At 35.8% G+C, this 19,005-nt stretch overlaps 1 protein-coding gene and 2 pseudogenes across 1 annotated transcript in view; 2 read left to right on the top strand and 1 right to left on the bottom strand.

Moving 5' to 3' along the window:
• LOC141487737 (transmembrane protein 179B-like) overlaps positions 1–8,050 on the bottom strand; it is a 19,256-nt pseudogene extending 11,206 nt beyond the window's left edge.
• The window catches only part of LOC141523704 (cytidine deaminase pseudogene), a 33,308-nt pseudogene extending 14,324 nt beyond the window's left edge, over positions 1–18,984 (top strand).
• The window catches only part of RCAN2 (regulator of calcineurin 2), a 304,597-nt gene that overhangs the window by 129,392 nt on the left and 156,200 nt on the right, over positions 1–19,005 (top strand). The window lies entirely within an intron of this gene.

The following is a 19,005-nucleotide window of genomic DNA, read 5'->3' as shown; positions in this document are numbered from 1 at the left end:
TCTGAACCATGTTTTCTCTTGCAGAGGTATCACTCCCAGTACTTGCCATGCATAATGAATAGTAGGGAGGTAGGAAAAAAACAAAACATTGATTGTTTTTTCTTGCAAATGTCATTCTCTGTTTAATATTGCTCAAGTTGGCAGACTTCAGACCAATGGTGATTCATGGTAGCTCAGGACATCTTAGTTTATGTATATGCCAGATTTCCTGACTGATGCCATCAGTTTTTGTATAGTTTGTCACCCTGACCCTAATTTGGCAGCCTTTATTCAATGTCAATGCTGCTATTGAACATGTGTTCTAGAATTATAATACAATCATCTACCAGTCACAAAAACCCTCCAGAATAAGGTCTTTCCATAGCATTTCAGGAATATGAGAAATGGTTTTTGTGAAATAACAGAGGCCTCCACTTTTGGAATGCTTTAATTGTTAAGAAGTTCTTGGTACTGTTAAATCTTTCTCCCTATGAATAACTTCTACATGCTATCAATAGAGAATTCCTTATAACCCAGAAATTTTTAGAGGGTTCATGGATAGATTTCTAAGGAAAAGTGGTCTACAAACTTGGATTAAAAAAAATCACATCTTTATTTTTTACTAACCTTTGATTTCCTTTAAAATTCTATGTATTTTATTTTATGTATTCCAAAACATTCTTCTGAGAAGGGGCCCATAGATTTCACTAGACTGCCAAAGGGGTCTATGACATCAAAAAAAGGATAAGTCCTCCTGATCTAGGTTAATATTGACCCAATATAAATATCAGCATTCTTTGTGGTTAGCTGTTTCATCAATTATTCCACCTAACCTACATTTTTTCAATGTGAATATAAGGTTTAAATAATATTCTTTAATCAATTATTTTGCTGAAATTGTCAGGAAGAACTGAGTCTAAATCTGACCTCAAACATGTGACCCTAAGCAAGGGACTTGACTTCTGTTTGCCTTATTTCCTCTACTATTTCCTCTGTTGAACCTCCATTCCAGGATTGTTGTAAGGATCAAATGAGATAATAATATTTGTAGGAAGTGTTTAACATAGTGCCTAGCACATAGTAGATGCTTAATGAATTCTTGTTTGGTTTTAACCTTTCTCAGTTTCCTCGAGTTAAAAATAGAAAGGTTATTGTAGATGTCCTTCAAGGGTCCAAGTCTAAGATTCATAGAGCTTCTTTTTCAATCTTGTCTTTTTTTCCTTCAAGCCTCACCTCATTTGGGGTTTTGGCTTTTATTGATGCTATTTATGCTTGCTAATGTATCTCACTTTCACATTTTGTTTATGCTCTTTTAGAATAGAGGTTCTTCTTTCAGTCCAGTAAAGCTGAACCCTTTCTTCAAACAATATTTTAAAATTCATATCATAAAATGCATAGTATTACAAAGGAAAGCAATTATACTCAAATACAATTATTAAAATGTTTTTTAAAAACTTATGAACCCCTAGATGAAAAATTCCTGATTAAATGTGTTTACCAGTTGCTTCCTCGACATATACAAATGCTCAACCAACTCATTTTACAAATGAGAAACCTGAAGAAAAGTGAACTTAGAGTCAGGAAACATCTCAGTTCCCCATCTGTACCAGGTGACCTTTGAGGTTCCTTCTAACTCTAGAACTGTGAACTTAAGCACTAATGCTTTTTCTAATATAACATAACACATCAACTCCTAGAGAATTCTGTAAGATCAATGGAGAGAGGGAGAATTTATGACCAAAGAAGAGATAGAGAACATTATGAAATGCAAAATGGAGAATTTCGATTACATTAAATTGAAATTTTTTTTTTTTGCTCAACCAAAACCAAGACAAACAAAAGTAGAAGAAAAGCATAAAGTTGGGAAACAATTTTAACAATCAGTGTTTCTGAAGATCTCATTTCTAAAATACATAGAGAACTAAGTCAAATTTATGAAAATACAAGTCATTATCTAATTGATAAAAGGTCAAAGGACATGAACAGGCAGTTTTCAGATAAATAAATTAAATCTATCTCTAGTAATGTGAAAAAGGTTCTAAGTCATCATTATTTAGAAAAATGCAAATTAAAACACCTCTGAGAGCCTCCTTATACCTACCAGATTGGCTAATACAACAGAAAAGGGAAATGATAAATGTTGGAGAGGATATGGGAAAACTGGGACACATATACTGTTGATGGAGGTGTGAATTGATCCAACCATTCTGGAGAGTAATTTGAAACTTTGCCCCAAGGACAATAAAAAATCATAAAAAAAGGGAAAAGACCTATATGTATAAAAATATTCATAGCAGCTCCTTTTTGTGGTGGCTAAGAATTGGAAATTGAGGAGATGTCTATCAATTGGGGAATGTTTTGATAAGTTGTGTTATATGAATATGTCAAAATATTGTTTTATATGAAATGATGAACAGACAGATTTCAGAAAAAACTGAAAAGACTTGCATGAACTTACAATGAGTGAAGTGAGCAGAATCTGGATAACAGCAACAGCAACAATGTGGATGATAGACTTAGCTCTTCTCAGCAATTCTTTGATTAAAGACAATTCTAAAAGATCTGCAATGGAAAATGTCATCCACATCCAGAGAAAGAATTGTGTTATCTGAATGCAGATTGGGGTGGCTAGATGGCACAGTGGATAGAGCACTGGCCTTGGAGTCAGGAGTACCTAGTTCAAATCCGACCTCAGACACTTAATAATGACCTAGCTGTGTGGCCTTGGGCAAGCCACTTAACCCCATTGCTTTGAAAAATCTAAAAAAAAAAAAAAAACAAAGGAAAAAACCCTATAAAGCTGAATGCAGATGAAAGCATGCTATATTCACCTTTTTAAAATTGTTTTTTCTTTTTCCTTCTCATGGTTTTTCCCTTTTGTTCTGATTCTTCTTTCATCTATACTAAAATGGAAATGATTATACATGAATAACCTATATCAAATTATTTGCTATCCTAGGGTGTAGAGAGAAAAGAGTAGGAGAGAAAACTTTACAAAAATCAATGTTGAAATATCTTTACATATAATTGAAAAATAATAATAAAGAAAAAAGAATTCTGCATATTTTAGCTCCATATTTCAAAAATGAGATATGATTTCGATATTTTTGTGGCATTTGAAGCAGCCATGACAAATGCCAGATAATAAATGTCTAGTTTATTATTTACAGAAAGGTACTCTGTGGTTTTACTTTGAAATTGAATTTTCACTTGTTTTATCACATTTATGACACGTTGTATCCTATCCTATAGGACAATAGACATATGTTTTTTGAAAACAGATAAAAATAGGGGCGGGTAGGTGCCGCAGTGGATAGAACACCAGCCCTGGAGTCAGGAGTACATGAGTTCAAATCTGACCTCAAACACTTAATAATTACCTAGCTGTGTGGAACTTGGGCAAGCCCCTTAATTCCATTGCCTTACCAAAAAAAACTAAAAAACCCGATAAAAATAATTACATTTTCATAAGATAAGAGAAAGGTCAGAACTGTCACGGTTGTCTCCTTAACTGCCAAGAAGTTCCATCATTGTTGCTTATTACCCACATTACTATCATTTATAAGGGACAACCATGGTTATGCAGGCATGATTTAAACTAAGTTATTTACATGATATTTATAGCAATTAGCATTTGATCCTGAGACAAAGTAATAACTGATTTTTTTTTCTCACAAGGGTGATTTATCTTGAGTAGAAAGAAGAAATTAAGAAATAGAGTCATAAGCATGATGGTGCCACCAAGCTGCTTCTCCCCATTGTTTCTAGTTCTTTGTGATAAGCAAAAGTATTGATATGTGTGTATAAGAATATGTATATATATATATATTTAATATACATTGTATGTATATATTATATGTATGAAATATCCTATATACATTATATATATATCATATATAATCATCTGCATATATTATTTTTGTATTTAAGGAATTTTTAACTCTTTCTTTGCTATCTCCAGGGGTATAAGGTTATAGGTATAAAAGTAGCAAAGATACATTAATAATTTTTTAGTCATGGTTCTAAAATTCTTTCCAGAATGACTGGACCAATTCATAGCCCCATTAACAATGCCTATTCTGCCATTTTACTTTTATGCTGTTTGCCAGTCTAATAAGTCTGATGTGAAATGAGAGGGCTGTTTTGATTTGTATTTCAGTAATTATAACATTACAAATAGAGATTTGTAGCATTTTTATATGGTTATTGATTTCTTCTTTTCAGGATTATCATTTATCTATTGGAGAATGTCCATCATTCTTATTGGAAAAGTTCTAGATTATCCACTTTTATCAGAGAAGCTTGCTGCAAAATTTTTCCTTCAGTTAACTATTTCCCTTCCAATTTCAACTGCATTGGTTTTCTTATCTGGTCTTCTCTATCTTTTGTCTAGTCACACTTGAGCTCTTCCCTTTATCAATAGTTGCAAACATTATTTTATTCCTTGTTTTTCTCATTTATGTATATGTGATCTTTTATAGCTAGGTCATGTTTCTATAAGGATCTTATTGTGGCTTATGATCTAATCCTAGGTATATGCCTATTCATTTTTGGAATGTTATTCTTGTTCACATCTTGTTTACATGAGCAGAGCTGCCTAGAACTCATTCACACCCACATTATTCTGTTGATTCATTGGTCAATTCAATTAAGAATTATTCATATTATATATTCTTCTGATTTGAAATTCTTTACCCCTTTTATTGTTCTATGCTTAGTTTTCCATTGAGCACTTTTTTTCTGTGTTGGTATGCTTTCTAATATAACTTTTCAGATACAATGTGAAAAACAAGCAAACTCAACACTATTTATATAGGAATGGGTTTGCATTACACTTAGGCTTTACCATTCTCTATTCTGGTTATCTACATTAAGAACTTCTTACTTTTGGCAATCATTTCTTAGGAAGCCACATTTTACTTACTGACACAGAAAGTGGATCAAAAGCCCAAGATAATGATAACATTAATAAACCCAGATCACACACCAGAACACTTTTTTTGCTAAAAATAGAAGCAGAATGTTTTCTCATATCATGTAGTCCTGAGTTTATTTTTGCTCAGTTTACAATTTGCATATTTTCTAATGTGCATAAAAAGAATCAATGGAAAATTTATCTAATAATGTTAATATATCCAACATATCCAATTGAGGAATTGACACAATTTTTTAAAAGATCTATTTGTGTTTTCATTCATTAGGGAAGGTAACTTAGAAACCAAGAGGCTTTTTTTAAAAGGGAAAAGCTGTAACATTTAGGTATAAAACAGCAGCAACAACAAAGAGGGATGGATGGCCTCAAGCCCAGGCTTCAGTTGACTGCTCCCACCGACACCCTTTGGTGTCTAGGTCCCACTCTCTGCAGGACAGCCTCTGCTGCCTGCCAGCTCCCAGCCTACTGCTGACCTGAGAGAAGAGTTCCTCAGGGTCAAGCCATGGATCAAGTACCCGTTGACCTGGCCCTGTATCCAAGCACCTCAGGACCTTTAGATCCAGTTCAGATTCAGAAGATCATTTGCAGGGGCCAAGAATCCAAGAAGTTTGTCTATTGTCCCTACAGTAATTTCTCAGTGGGGGCGGCTCTCCTGACCCTGGATGGGAAGATTTTTTCAGGATGCAACATAGAAAATGCTGCCTATCCACTAGGCATCTGTGCAGAACGTACTGCTATTCAGAAGGCCGTCTCAGAAAGGTACAAGGAGTTCTGGGCCATTGCTATTATGAATTACTTGAAGAATGATTTTATCTCACCTTGTGGAGCCTGTAGACAAGTAATGAGAGAGTTTGGAAAATATTGGCATGTCTACATAACAAAAGCAGATGGTACATATGAAGTCAAGACAGTCCATGAACTACTGCCTAGATCATTTGGACCAGATGACCTGCAGAAGCCCCAGTGAACCCTGAAGATGGAATTGTCCAATTGAGAGGCTTTTCAAGTATCTTGTCCAATAGTGCCATCCCCAGAGCAATATTGATATGAATCAATCCCAGGGCTAACTAGGCCCAAAGTGCTGGTTGCTTCTCAATCTCCTGTTCAACCTATGAAACCTCTAAGTCATATTTGAAGTGCCTTGAATCTGCTACATGGTAATAGAAGAAAGAAAGCCAGTCTGGGAGTCAAGATATCTGTGTTCTATTCTCAGCTCTGCCTCTAATTTCCTACATGACCTTACAGTAATTATTTAGCCTCTCCAGGCCTCACTTTCCTTTTCTGTCAAATCATAATGTTGGCCTAAAACAAATGTTCTTAAACTTGTTTGTATCCTAGACTCTCCTGGGACACTCTGAAGCCTCTGAAGCCCTTCTCAGAAGAATGTTTTTAAATGTACAAAACAAAATACTTACCATTACAAAAAAAACAACAACAACCACAAAAGAGGGATGGAAGACTGCTATTTACATTTATCTGTCTTGTAGGGAGCACTGGGGAACATTCCAGGGCTGCAGAGCAGAGTTCCATCATAGACACTTGATTATCCAGGAGCCTGCTAACTCCAGGTACTCTTCAGGGATGAGATGGGTGGATCCTAAAGAGGGCACCTGTTTCTGAGTTCCCCCTTGGGGTCCTCTCACTCTAGGTTCCAGTGGGCTTCCCACTTCCCTTGCAGCAGCTATAATGCCAGAAGCAAAACCCACAACACCAGGCTTTTTTGGGGAGTTGTGAAGTAGAAGTCTGGGCTAGGTCCTGGAGGCATCAGGGAAATTTCTGGATGTCTGAGCAGCAGTTCACAATTTTAGAACACACGACAGTCACACAGAGGGACTTGGTGCCAAATTATAAGATGACAGCAACACTAGGAAAATCATTGCAGCCAACAAGCTCAGTGAGATATGGAGGCCAAGGTGACTTCTGTGAGAATCTTCAAAGCAGATGCCTTGATTCAGTAAAGCAACCTTAAGAGGCAGTAGAGGGTCCAAGAATTCTGTCACACAAAGTAGCAGAGGGATGGGGCAGAGGAACTAAACAAGGAGCCTCTCCAGGTGGTGGTACCTTGCGCAGAACACTGACCATTGAAAGACAAAATTGCTAATTGTGAAAATACACAATCTCTAATCTTGTTGATTAATCATTTTTCAGTCATATTCAACTCTTCAATGACCCCATTTGGGGTTTTATTGACAAAGATACTGAAGTGGTTTTCCATTTCCTTCTCTAGATCATTTTACAGATGAGGAAACTGAGGTAAACAAAGTTAAATGACTTGCCAGGGTCATGCAGCTAGTAAAGCCCTATTTGAACTCAGGAAGATAAGTCTTCCTTCCTCCAGCCCCCTGGGCTCTCCACCATGCCACTTCATTGCCCCTTTCTCTAATACAGACGTAACTGAAGCATGTGAACAAGAAGAGAAGAGATTCAAGCTATTGACAACCAAATGAGAAAGTGTTCCTCATCACTAATAAGAAAAATTCAGATTGATCAGATGAGCACAGATGAATAAAAAAGAAATGCCTGTTATCTTAGGGGCATATAGAACTATAGCAATGTGAATATACTTTTGGTGGAGTTGTGAACTAATTCTATCAATAAGGAAAGCAATTTGGAATTATATCCATAATAAGTAAACTGCATAAACTTTGAATATTTACAGCAGCATTTTCAGCAAAGGATTGAAAAACAAATGGGTGCACATCATTTGGGGAGCAGCTGAAGAAACTTGCACATAAATATAATAAAATATTATTGTGCTATCAGAAATTATAAATGAATTTAGAGAAAACTGAGAAAGACATATATGAACTGATGCAGAATGAAATGAACATGACCAAGAGAATAATTTTTATAATGACTACAATAACAAAAAAGAAAACAAACTTCAAAAGAGTACAGAACTTTGCTCATCAGTGACTAGTCTTGACTTCAAAAGACTGATGACAAAGCATTTCTTACACATCTTGTCAGGAAGGTGATAAACTAGAGATTCAGAATGAGACATAAATTTCCACACAAGGTCGATGGATTTCTTTGTCTTACCTGGCTATATACTTCTGGGTTACTAGGAAGGGTTTGTATTTTGTCACCAGGGTTGGAAATCTCTAACCACCTTTTATTCTTCTCTCTCACTTCCATACAAAAGCAGTTTCCAATTCCCCTTGATTCTATCTTCCTATTACCTCATGGATTCATCCCTTCCCTCCAAACTGGACTCCCTACCTCAAATTTTTCAGTTCAATTTTCCAGTCCACCCTTCATACAATTTCCAGAATAACCTTACTAACACATAGGTCTATCTTGTACAAACTTTCATTGGGTTACATAAAGGAAAACATGAAAACTTGTTAACCCTAGCAATTAGGGTCTTCCACAATCAGACTCCTACCAGCTTTTCAAGTCAGTCAGTCATTTATAAAGCACCTACTAACTGTCAAACATGATGATAAGCACTGGGTATATAAAATGGCAAAAAAAGCCCCAAACAACCCAGTTTCTCTAAGAGCTCACAGTTTAATGAGGGAGAAGACATGGAAGTAGTTCTTGTAGAAGGTGAGACTTTAGCTGAAGATTGTGGGGGGGAAGGTCTGGGAAGCCAGGAGGCAGAGAGGAGGAGAAGGAAGAGAGTTCCAAGCATGGGGGACAGCCAGTGACAATGCCCAATCAGGATATGAAGTATCATATGAAGAAGAGCCAAAAAACCAGTGTCACACACATGGTGTGGGTGTGAGCAAACTATAAGAAGACTGGTACTCTATGTTCCAGCTAAAGTAGACTACAAGCTGTTTCCTGATTTCATCCTGTTTCCACACATATGATATCTCCCTGATAAGGCAAGCACCTTGAGTAAAGGATATGCCTTCCATTTTGTATTTTTATCTCCGGCTTTTAGCATAGTTCTTGGCCCATAGTAAACCATTAATAAACATTTTTCCTTACTCATTTATTCATTCATCCATATCAATCATTCTTGGAAGGCACATTCTTCTCATGTTTGTTTATTGAAACACTTCTTTTACTTTAAATTTCAACTTGAGTGTCTAACTTCTCCAGGATGCATTTCTTGACTTCTCTGAAATTAAATCAGCATTTTCTCCTTTCTTCATTTTTAGGAAGCTTTATGTAGACCTATTCTTTGTTCCTATCACCTTGTGTTACACTTGCTTCTGTTGGTCCTGCCTTTTCCTTTCTCTCTTTCTCCTCCTTCTCCCCCACAATTAGATCTTAAACTCCTTGAAAGGAAGGATGATAGCCTTATTTATCTTTGTATGCCTGATGACTAAGATTGTGCCTTCCATGTAATGAGTGCTTATAAATGATTCATAAATTGAGTTAGAACACTGTTATCTACTGTGGCTTTCAAGCATATCCCTGGATAAAACTAAATGACTATCAATGGTCACTATTAAAATCCAATATTTATTAACCTAATAAATAATGGAATGTTCATGTATTCCAAAAGTGTTGAAATAGGAATGGGATCTCTACAGTCATTATTTTTAGTGGAAACAATTTCCTAGCTGTTATGGTTTCTGGCACTTTTTTTTTTATCATGTTAGTCAGAATACCCAAAGAAATGCTAAAATTAGTTTGGATAGGTTTATGGTAGATAGGAAGTGAAGATCAGGGTGGATGACTTTGGGAAAATTGTACTTTTTCTGATTCTAAGCTATTTCAAAAGCACAATTTTGTAACCCTAACCTTCCCCCAGTGGTGTTGAATGGCTAGAAACATGAACACTACAAACACAGAAGCAAATCACAATTATAAGTGACCCAAAGTTAATGGAAAAATGCGTGATGCTTATCAGAGGCCTGCAGCATATTATAAATAATGGCTTGTATGAAAGAAATGATAAAAGATAAAGGATATAGAAAGCTGGAAAAGGAAGTTAATGGTAATGAAATTTGAATGACACAAGAGATGAGTAGCTAAAGTCCCCAACATTGACTTTCTTGAGATCATAGTAGTATAGTTTTAGAAATATGGGGGGACCTTAGTCCAGAGGTTCTCAAAATTTTGGTTTTAGGACCACTTTATACTATGCAGTCCTGAAGTCAGAAGAAATATGTCTTTAGATATTTACTAGATGGGTAATGACTGGCAAGTCAAATAATCTCTATTTGCCTTACTTTCCTCAACTCTAAAACAGAGGTAATAATAGTACCTGTCTCCCAGGTTGTGAGGATTGTGAGGACCAGAAAATGCCCTGATCTAGTCCATTCTTTTTATTTTGCCGAGCTGATGCTTAGATATGTTAATGGACTTACCCAAAGTCACAGGTAGTGAGTATCAGAGCTGAGATTTGACCATAGATCTGATGACTCCAAGACTCTAAAGAAAGCTTTTAGTATTTTGGAGGATTTCTTTATGGATAATTTGGAAGACAAGAATGGCCCAGATAGGAAGGTGCAGAGGAGTTGTAAATAGTGTAAATATCCACCATATGGATGATAAATGATATTAGTAATAACTGACATTTATTTTACATATGCAACCTCATTTAAGGGTCACCAACCTTGTGATATATATATATATATATATGATATTATTTTACCCATTTTATAATGAGGAAACCAAGTGTCAGAGAGGTTAAGTGACTTAACCATAATCACACACTGTTTAGTATCAAAGAGATTTAAATCCAGATCTCCCTAATGCCAAATCTAGTATTTCATCCACTGTATTATACCACTACTGCTAGCCAATGAAATCACAAATTCATCTAAATATTGCTTGCATGTTATCAGTGATCTTTTTTTAAAGGACCTATCTCTGAGGGTTGTGAGGATAAAATGAGGTTATATTTTTAATACTAATTAATTTTTCCCCAATTAATGTAGATTTTTTATTGATACCTATCCTATCCATATGTTTTAATTGATATTTTATTTTTCCAATTACATATTATGAAAGTTTTTCAACATTCATCCAAATGCATATGCATATTTTTAACTTACATAATTTTCTTCTACCCTCCCTTCCTACCCCCCTTCCCTGAGGGATAAATACTCAGGTAAATATTGTACATATACATTTGTGTTTAACATGTTTATAGATTAGTTATTTTTGATATGAGGAATTAGGATTAAGGAAAAAGAAAGAAACCATGAGAGAGGAAAGAAATACATAATAGAAAAATTTTAAAAGGGAATGTTCATTAAGATTATGTAGGGTTTTTTTTTTGTTTTGTTTTTCTTCTTTTCTCTGGATGGGGATAGTGTTGTCCATAGCTAGTTTCCTAGGATTGTCTAGCTCTCTGAACTGCTGAGAGGAGCTGCATCCTTCAAGGTTGATCATCTCACAATGTTGATATTAATGTGTGCAATGTTCTCTTGGCTCTGCTTCCTTTGCTCAGCATCAGTATCATCAGTATCTTGAAATTCATCCCATGCTCCCATGCTTCTCTATAGTTCAACCATTCTTGGTTTCTTATAGAACAATAGTACTACATAATGTTATACCATAACTTGTTCATCCATTCCCCAATTGATGGGCATCCTCTCAGTTTCCAATTCTTTGCCACTACAAAAAGAGCTGCTATGAATATTTTGGAACATGTAAGACTTTTCCTATTTTTATGGTTTCTTCTGGATCTGGTCCTAGTATTGATATTGCTGGGTCAAAGGGTATGATCAGTTTTATTGCTCTTTAGGCATAGTTCCATATGGCTCTCCAGAATGGATGGATCAGTTCACAACTCCACTAACAATGCATTAAGGTCCCAACCCTTCCACAACCTCTTCAACATTGATCACTTTCCTTTTTTGTCAAAATAATTTTTTAACATTTTTTCTTAAATTTTAAACTTCAAATTCTATCTCTCCCCCATCTCTGAGATAACAAGTAATCTGATATAGGTTATAAATATGCAATCATGTAAAACATTTCTATATTAGTCATTTTGTGGGACAAAAAAAGAAAGAAAGAAAATAGAAAGAAAGAAAGAAAGAAAGAAAGAAAGAAAGAAAGAAAGAAAGAAAGAAAGAAAGAAAGAAAGAAAGAAAGAAAGAAAATGGAAAGAAAGCAGGAGAGAAAAGAAGGGCTTTTAGTGGTCTTCTTGAGGAAGGTAAGTAGCACAGTGGAAAGAACTAGACATGATGTCAGAAAGATCTGAATTCGGATAATACTTCAGATTGTGTTGGTGACTCTAAGCAAGTCATTTAGTCTTTTATTTTTTTTGACTTGTGATCCCATCTGTAAAATAAGAATAACATTATTCCTTCAAGGGTTGTTGTGATAATCAAATGAGATAATATGTGTCAGGTGCTTTGCATACTTTGAAGTCCTATACAAATTTTAGCTATCATTATCATCCTAACTTTGCTACAAAAAAGCTGGTGATTCTTTCCAAACTTTTGTTAAGTATACAGCTTTGTCATTCATTTACTTATTTATGATATAATAATAGCAAGCATCTATTTATCTAGAAAGAGAGTCAGAAAAACTGCCTGCCTATAGGTCTGGCATAGCCAAGGCAACTGCAGGTGGAACTCTAAATTCAGTAAATCTGATAGTTTTTTAGGTGAATTAATTAAATTATTGACCAAATATAACCTGTAAATAATGTTATAAATATCCAAATGGCCCTTGGCTTTTGATCTAGAATAATTGCAAAACTATGTCCTATTTCACTTATTTTAAGGTCTAATTGACTAAGAGTTGCCAAGATACATACAAAACTTGGAGCATCCATTTTCAAACTGTTGGAGTAAAAAGAAATATCCCTCAAGAAATGATGGTAAATATAACACAATTCTTTTGATGATTCATATTGCACAAAGTAGTACTTTGCACACAGTGTAGCTTGTAATAAGTATTCATTGAATTGATCTGTTTGAAAACTGCCTTGGGGTTTTATGCACATCCATTAATGTTGTATAAAATCTGAGGGGGCATTGAAGGGAGGAAGGATAACAGACTTTTTGAGCTTTTGGTTAATTGGATTCTATAGAAGAGGAATTTTAGTGTAACTAGGCAAGTGGCATAATTAGTCATAAAGACCAAATTAGATTTTTCTTGGACATATTGCAAGTCTGTCAATACTATACCAGACTTGTGAACTTAGATGAGTAATTTAAACTTTCCTAACCTCAATTTCTCCTGTAAAATAAGCACATGGCCACTAATACTATTAAAAATATGTGAACTAGTACCTATGAGCTTAGAAGGAGCAAGTCAGTGACACAGTGGAGAGAGTGCTGGTCTGGGAGCCAGTCAGACTCCTCCTCCTCCTGAGTAAAAATGTGGCTTCAAATACTTACTAGCAGTGTGATCCTGGAAAAGTTACTTAACTGTGTTTGCCTCAGTTTACTCATCTGTAGGCTATGACAAACCACTCCAGTGTCTTTGCCTAAAACAAAATTCCAAATAAAGTCATGAAGTATTGGACATGACTGTAATGATTCAGCGACAAAAGATGCATAGTGACTGGTAGTATCACATATTTAACATAGATATAGAATTTCAATAATATGCTTCATTTGCATGTGACAGATGATTAAAGAACCTTTCTATTTCCCAATGGACTCATTATTTAGATAGGTGAAGAAGAGAGCACAGGTAAGAATACATGGGAAAAATCAGTCAGGAGTGAAATAATTTGCTTTATTTCATTTAAGTAATTAATAGACTAGGGCTAGAATGCATCCTGACTTCCATTCTATGCTCTTTTCACTAAACCTATGATAAAGTCTATCAGCATTCAGCAGTTGGTACTTTTTGTGTCCAGCATTAAGAAATGGACAAGAGTTAGAAAATTAGATAATGGAGAATGATAGAGATGTTAGGGATCCTAGAAAACAGTGTAATCTTCAAGTTTGCCCCATGAGTTAAAGGAGGCCCAGAGAGGTAAAGATATTTTCTCAAGGGCATATTCTACTTACAAGTAGCAGAGAAAGGATCTGAAGACAGATCATTTGACACCAAATCGAAGGGGAATGAGTCTTTTTGTGGAATGAATGAATGAAAAGAAATTCATTTAAGTGCTTTCAATGTGCAGAGCATTGTGCTTTGCTTCTGCAAATAGATGAGCAAGACAGTGTATTCTAGAAGTTCACATTCTGATAGGAAGAGACAATATATAGGAGATTTCAGATGGAAGTCAGATGGGAAAACTCCACATACTTTGGTTGGAGAACCAAAACAGATGATAATTCTTCTCTTTAATATCATTTGCACTGATGTAAACCATTTCTTACATTAAGCTCTTTAACAAGACCTTGGTGACAAGAATCTTTTGCTTGATGCAAAATATATTTTATTAATCTTTACAACTAATATGATGATGATGATGATGGTGTTTGTCCTTTGTTCTTGAATAAGACCATGACATCAGGGAGTTGATGACTTGACAAGTACATGAATTGGATCTGAGTGAGGGGATGCTGTGCTCTCACCAGTTTCACTTTCTCCTCCAGAGTTATCTGGGTCCAGTGACCAGATCTGAATCAGGATGACTGGAGTTGGCCCTAGATGCAATGTAATCATGGTTAAATGACTTGCCCAAGGTCACAAAACCAGTAAGTGTCAAGTGTCTGAGACTGGATTCAAACTCCTGTCCTCCTGACTCCAAGGCCAGGGCTCCATTCACTAGGCCATCTAGCTACCCTTACAACCAATAGGATATATAACATTATAATATATATATATATATATATATAATATGATAATATAAAATATAATGGATATATGATTTTTTAATAGAGAGAACTGGCAGTGTGGAAAATACTCAAACTTGGTCTGTAATGTATAGGCTTTGACACCTGTCTGTAGTATTGAAAGGCTATTTATTATTCAGAGTCACACAGCTAGTAGGTATCAGAGGTGGGACTCTATCCAGGTTTTTCTGATTTCTAAGCCAGTTCTCTATCCAATAGGTTACACTGACTCTCTCTCTCTCTCTCTCTCTCTTTATCTCTTTCTCTACATACACACACACACACACACACACACACACACACACACACACACTCACTCACTCACTCACTCACATGTATATAGACCTGACCTCCTGATCTCCTCTCCATGCTCTTACCATTATACTTATGATAAAGTTTATCAACATTCAGTAGCTGTACTTTCTCTGTTTGGCATCAAAAAATGAGCAAGAGATCATGATATATATAGATATAGATGAGATAGAGATAGAGATAGAGAGATGATATAGACATAGACATAGACATAGACATAGACATAGATGATATAGATACATATACAGATACAGATACAGATATAGAGATAGAGATAGAGATAGAGTTAGATAGAGATAGATAGATGATAGATAGATAGATATCTGTGTGTACACATATATTCGTATTCATACAAAATACATATATGTATAGGCACAGAGACAACAATATGTAGGAACTCAAGCTATATCATCTTAGACCATAGCAGCATGCCATGCCTAGTCTGGAGGAATAGCACTCCCTGATGGACTATGTGGTTTACAGAAGCATTCCTTCAGTGCCCAGGCAAATCCTTGGGGCAAATGGACTTACGACAAATTCTTAATGAAGCTTATAAAATCATAGTATTATAGAATTACAGATTTAAAACTGAAAGGGATTCTGAGGTCATATTCAATTACCTTTTCTTCAATTCATCTTCAACAAGGAGAGAAAGGTTTTAATGGGCTCCATTTAAATCCTTGGGTTTTGCTCTTTTTAAATAATTTTCCTTAGTATAATTAAAGCTTAGAGAAGACAACATCCACATGCACACACATATAGAATACTTGGCTAATGAGTCAGTTCAAGCATGAATCCACTGCTCAGGTCCCCCAAACAGCATTTCATTTCAATCTAAATGCTTTCTAGGGGGCATTACAGAACCATAAAGGGATTTTCATCATGAACCATTAGCATATGTTTTGCTTTAAATTAAACTTTGAAACTAGCTGAATTAAATGACTTAGAGACAATATGCTAGAATAGAATGAGTTGGAGAAACTGGGTTTAGAGCCAAGTCAAAGGTAAATTTCTACCTTTGTGGTCTTGGCCAAGTCACAACTCTTCCTCCTTAAAATAAGGGAAAAAACAGCAAGGTGAATACAGCAACTTTTCTTGGAATCAAGTGGACCAGAATTCAAATTTAACTTAAGATATTTATTAGCTATGTGACCCTGGGCAAGTCACTTAACCTTAATTATCTCAAAAAAAAAATAAAATGAGGGGATTTTGTCAATCAATCGGTAAATACTTATTAAACATTTACTGTGCAACAGATAGTGGAGAAACAATGGCAAAGAAGAAATAGTCTTCTTAAAATGGATTTGTGGTTACAGAATCATGAATATTAAAACTGAAAAACAAAGGTCATCTATTCTGATGATTCATTTTACTGAAGAATCAGGAGAGGTAAAGTAATTTGCCTAAAGTCCCACAATTATTTAGTGACAGACAGAACTCTCAGATTATCAAAATCTAGGCTAAATTTTTTTTCCACCAAAGGAGTTTACATTCTACTGAAGACTGGACTAGATAACCTTGAAGTTCTCTTCCAGCTTTAAATCATAGGAAACCTATCAGTTTGAACAAGTATCAGTAATACCAAAATTATTTTTTAAAGAAATAAATTTAAGAACTTTTGATTCTGTGTATTGCTTTTGGACTTATTTAGGCCAGATTCCATAAAATTAATTTTGTTGTCATGTCTGACTCTTCACAACCCCATTTGGTATTTCTTTTGATAAAGATATTGCAGTAGTTTGCTATTTCCTTCTCTAGATCATTTTATTGAAGAAGCTGAGGCAATCAGGGTTAAGTGACTTGCCCAAGATCATACATCCAGTAAGTGTTGAGTGCCTGATGCCAGATTTGAATTCAGGTCTTCCTGACTCCAGAGGTGATGCTCTATCCACCATTCCACCTAGCTGCTCCTATCAGTTATGCTACAGGATACTGTGGCTAGAGCATTGGGTTTGGAATTGGGAAGAGGCAACTTCATGACTTTGAATCTAGCCTCATACACTAGCTATATGACTCTGGGCAAGTCATTTAACCCTGCTTGCCCAGTTCTTCATCTGTAAAATGAACTGAAGAAAGAAATGGCAAACTATTCCAGTATCTTTGCCAAGAAAAACTTGAACAGGATCATGAAGAGTCAGACATGACTGAAATGATTTAAAATACATATCAGATATACCAGAACCCTGAAGACTGGGTTCCCTATAAGAAATTATTATTAGTATCTGTCCCTAGGGTGACTACTTTATAGAGTGATTTGAAATCCTTGGTTGAAAAAGGCACAGAATAAATAAATAAGGCTAGAAAGGACATTTGGGCAGTTAGATGGAGCAATGAATTTAGTGCCAGCCTTGTAGTCAGAAAAACTCATTTTTGAAACAAGCTGAATTAAATGAACTAGGACTCCATCTACTGAACAGCACTGCCTCTAATAATAAATACAATTGGTGGTGAGAGGGAGAGGTATGCATCAGCAACTGAGAGGGTCAGGCAAATCCTCTTGAAGAAGTTGTGCTTTGAGTTGAATCTCAGAAACTAGGGATTCTATGAAACCAAGGTAAAAAGAGGCAAAACCAAGTCATGAGACAGTCTACACAAAATCCACAGGAATGGAAGATGCACCCTTGTGGATAAAGGACAATAAAGAGGTCAATGTAGTTGAATTCTCGAAGGAATTTTTGTGTTCCCTGGGATTTTAATACTGCTCAGGATTTATTACAAATTATTAAAAAGTAAATAGGTTAATTCAAAAAGCAGTAAGCACCTTGAGGACAGGTTAGGTGAAGTGTGAGTGAGGGTGGGGAGAAGGAGAGAGAGAGAGAGAGAGAGAGAGAGAGAGAGAGAGAGAGAGAGAGATGCTGTCCTGGCCACATGGCAAGGGGGCCCATGGTTATCCACCAGGGCCTAGCATGGGAACACATGGCCTAAGAAGGAAAGAAAGATGTAGATATCCTGCAGGGTGAAAGGTAGAGTCAAGAAGAGGTGGTGCTTCCTCTTACATACAGTTCTATAGTAGGTTGGACAAGGGGAGGCTTGGGGAGTGGTCTAGCACCTGGGCCAGGAATCCTCAAATGGGCAAGCTATGTATTGGTCCTTCCTGTCCCAAGGTGTGTGACCTCTAAGTTCAACATGTCATTTCTCCATCACACAACAATGGGAAATGGTGAAGGGGGGATGGGAGACAGGATGCAAACAACAGGAATCAGTTTACATCTCAGGAGCAAACAGCCTTCTATAATTAGCAAAATTGAACAGCATAAAAGATTACAGGATTTGTTTCTAATTATAAATTTCCTATAATCACAATTCTCTACATCATTGTGGCAAATCATTTTAAAGTTGGAAAGGTAATTTGGGACAGCTTGGGACAGGTTAGGAAAAGCTTTGACCATACAACAAAGAGACTGATGCTTGAATTTAGAGATGATCAGAAGTCACTGGAGTTTATTGAGTAAGTGGATTGATATAGTCATATGTAATTCTGTAATGAGTCAGGAGATGGCCAAGAAAGTTAACAATGAAATCTTCTTAAGTAGATAAGACTGCACTCCAGCATGAGGACAACAAGAGGAAAAGGGAATTAGGAACAATGAGATGAGAGCTGACTGATGAGGAAAGAAAAAAAGCAGAGAGTTCAGTTTGGGATTTAATAATAACAAATAGCATATATAGTATATATACATATATATGTATATATACATAAACATTCGTATAAACACACACACACACACACATATATATATATATATATAATGTTTGTGATTTACATATGTGATTTGCGTGATTTATCTCCATTAAATTGTGAGTTCAGTAAGAGCAGGAACTGTTTTGTGCACCCCTCTCCCCCTTCTTACCTCCTTTTCTTTGTGTTGTTGGGTGTTGGTGTTGCCAATTTAAGATTGAAAGGCCTTGAATGGTGAAAGAATTCATGCACAACCCTAGGATTTTAAAACTGCTCAGGATTTATTATCCAAGCCTGCAAAATATACAGATTAGATATATATTTTTTTTTCCTCCTGGAGATGCTGCAAGCACTTTGAGGATGGACTCGGCAAGGTTTGAGTGAGAGAAAAAGACAGACAGACAGACAGATAGAAACAGAGAGGGAGGAAGGGAGGGAGGGAG

The sequence above is a fragment of the Macrotis lagotis genome, chromosome 5 (assembly GCF_037893015.1).
Source record: "Macrotis lagotis isolate mMagLag1 chromosome 5, bilby.v1.9.chrom.fasta, whole genome shotgun sequence".
NCBI lineage: Eukaryota > Metazoa > Chordata > Mammalia > Peramelemorphia > Peramelidae > Macrotis > Macrotis lagotis.
Note: the sequence above shows the minus strand (reverse complement) of the source record. Positions and strands in the feature narration are given on the sequence as shown.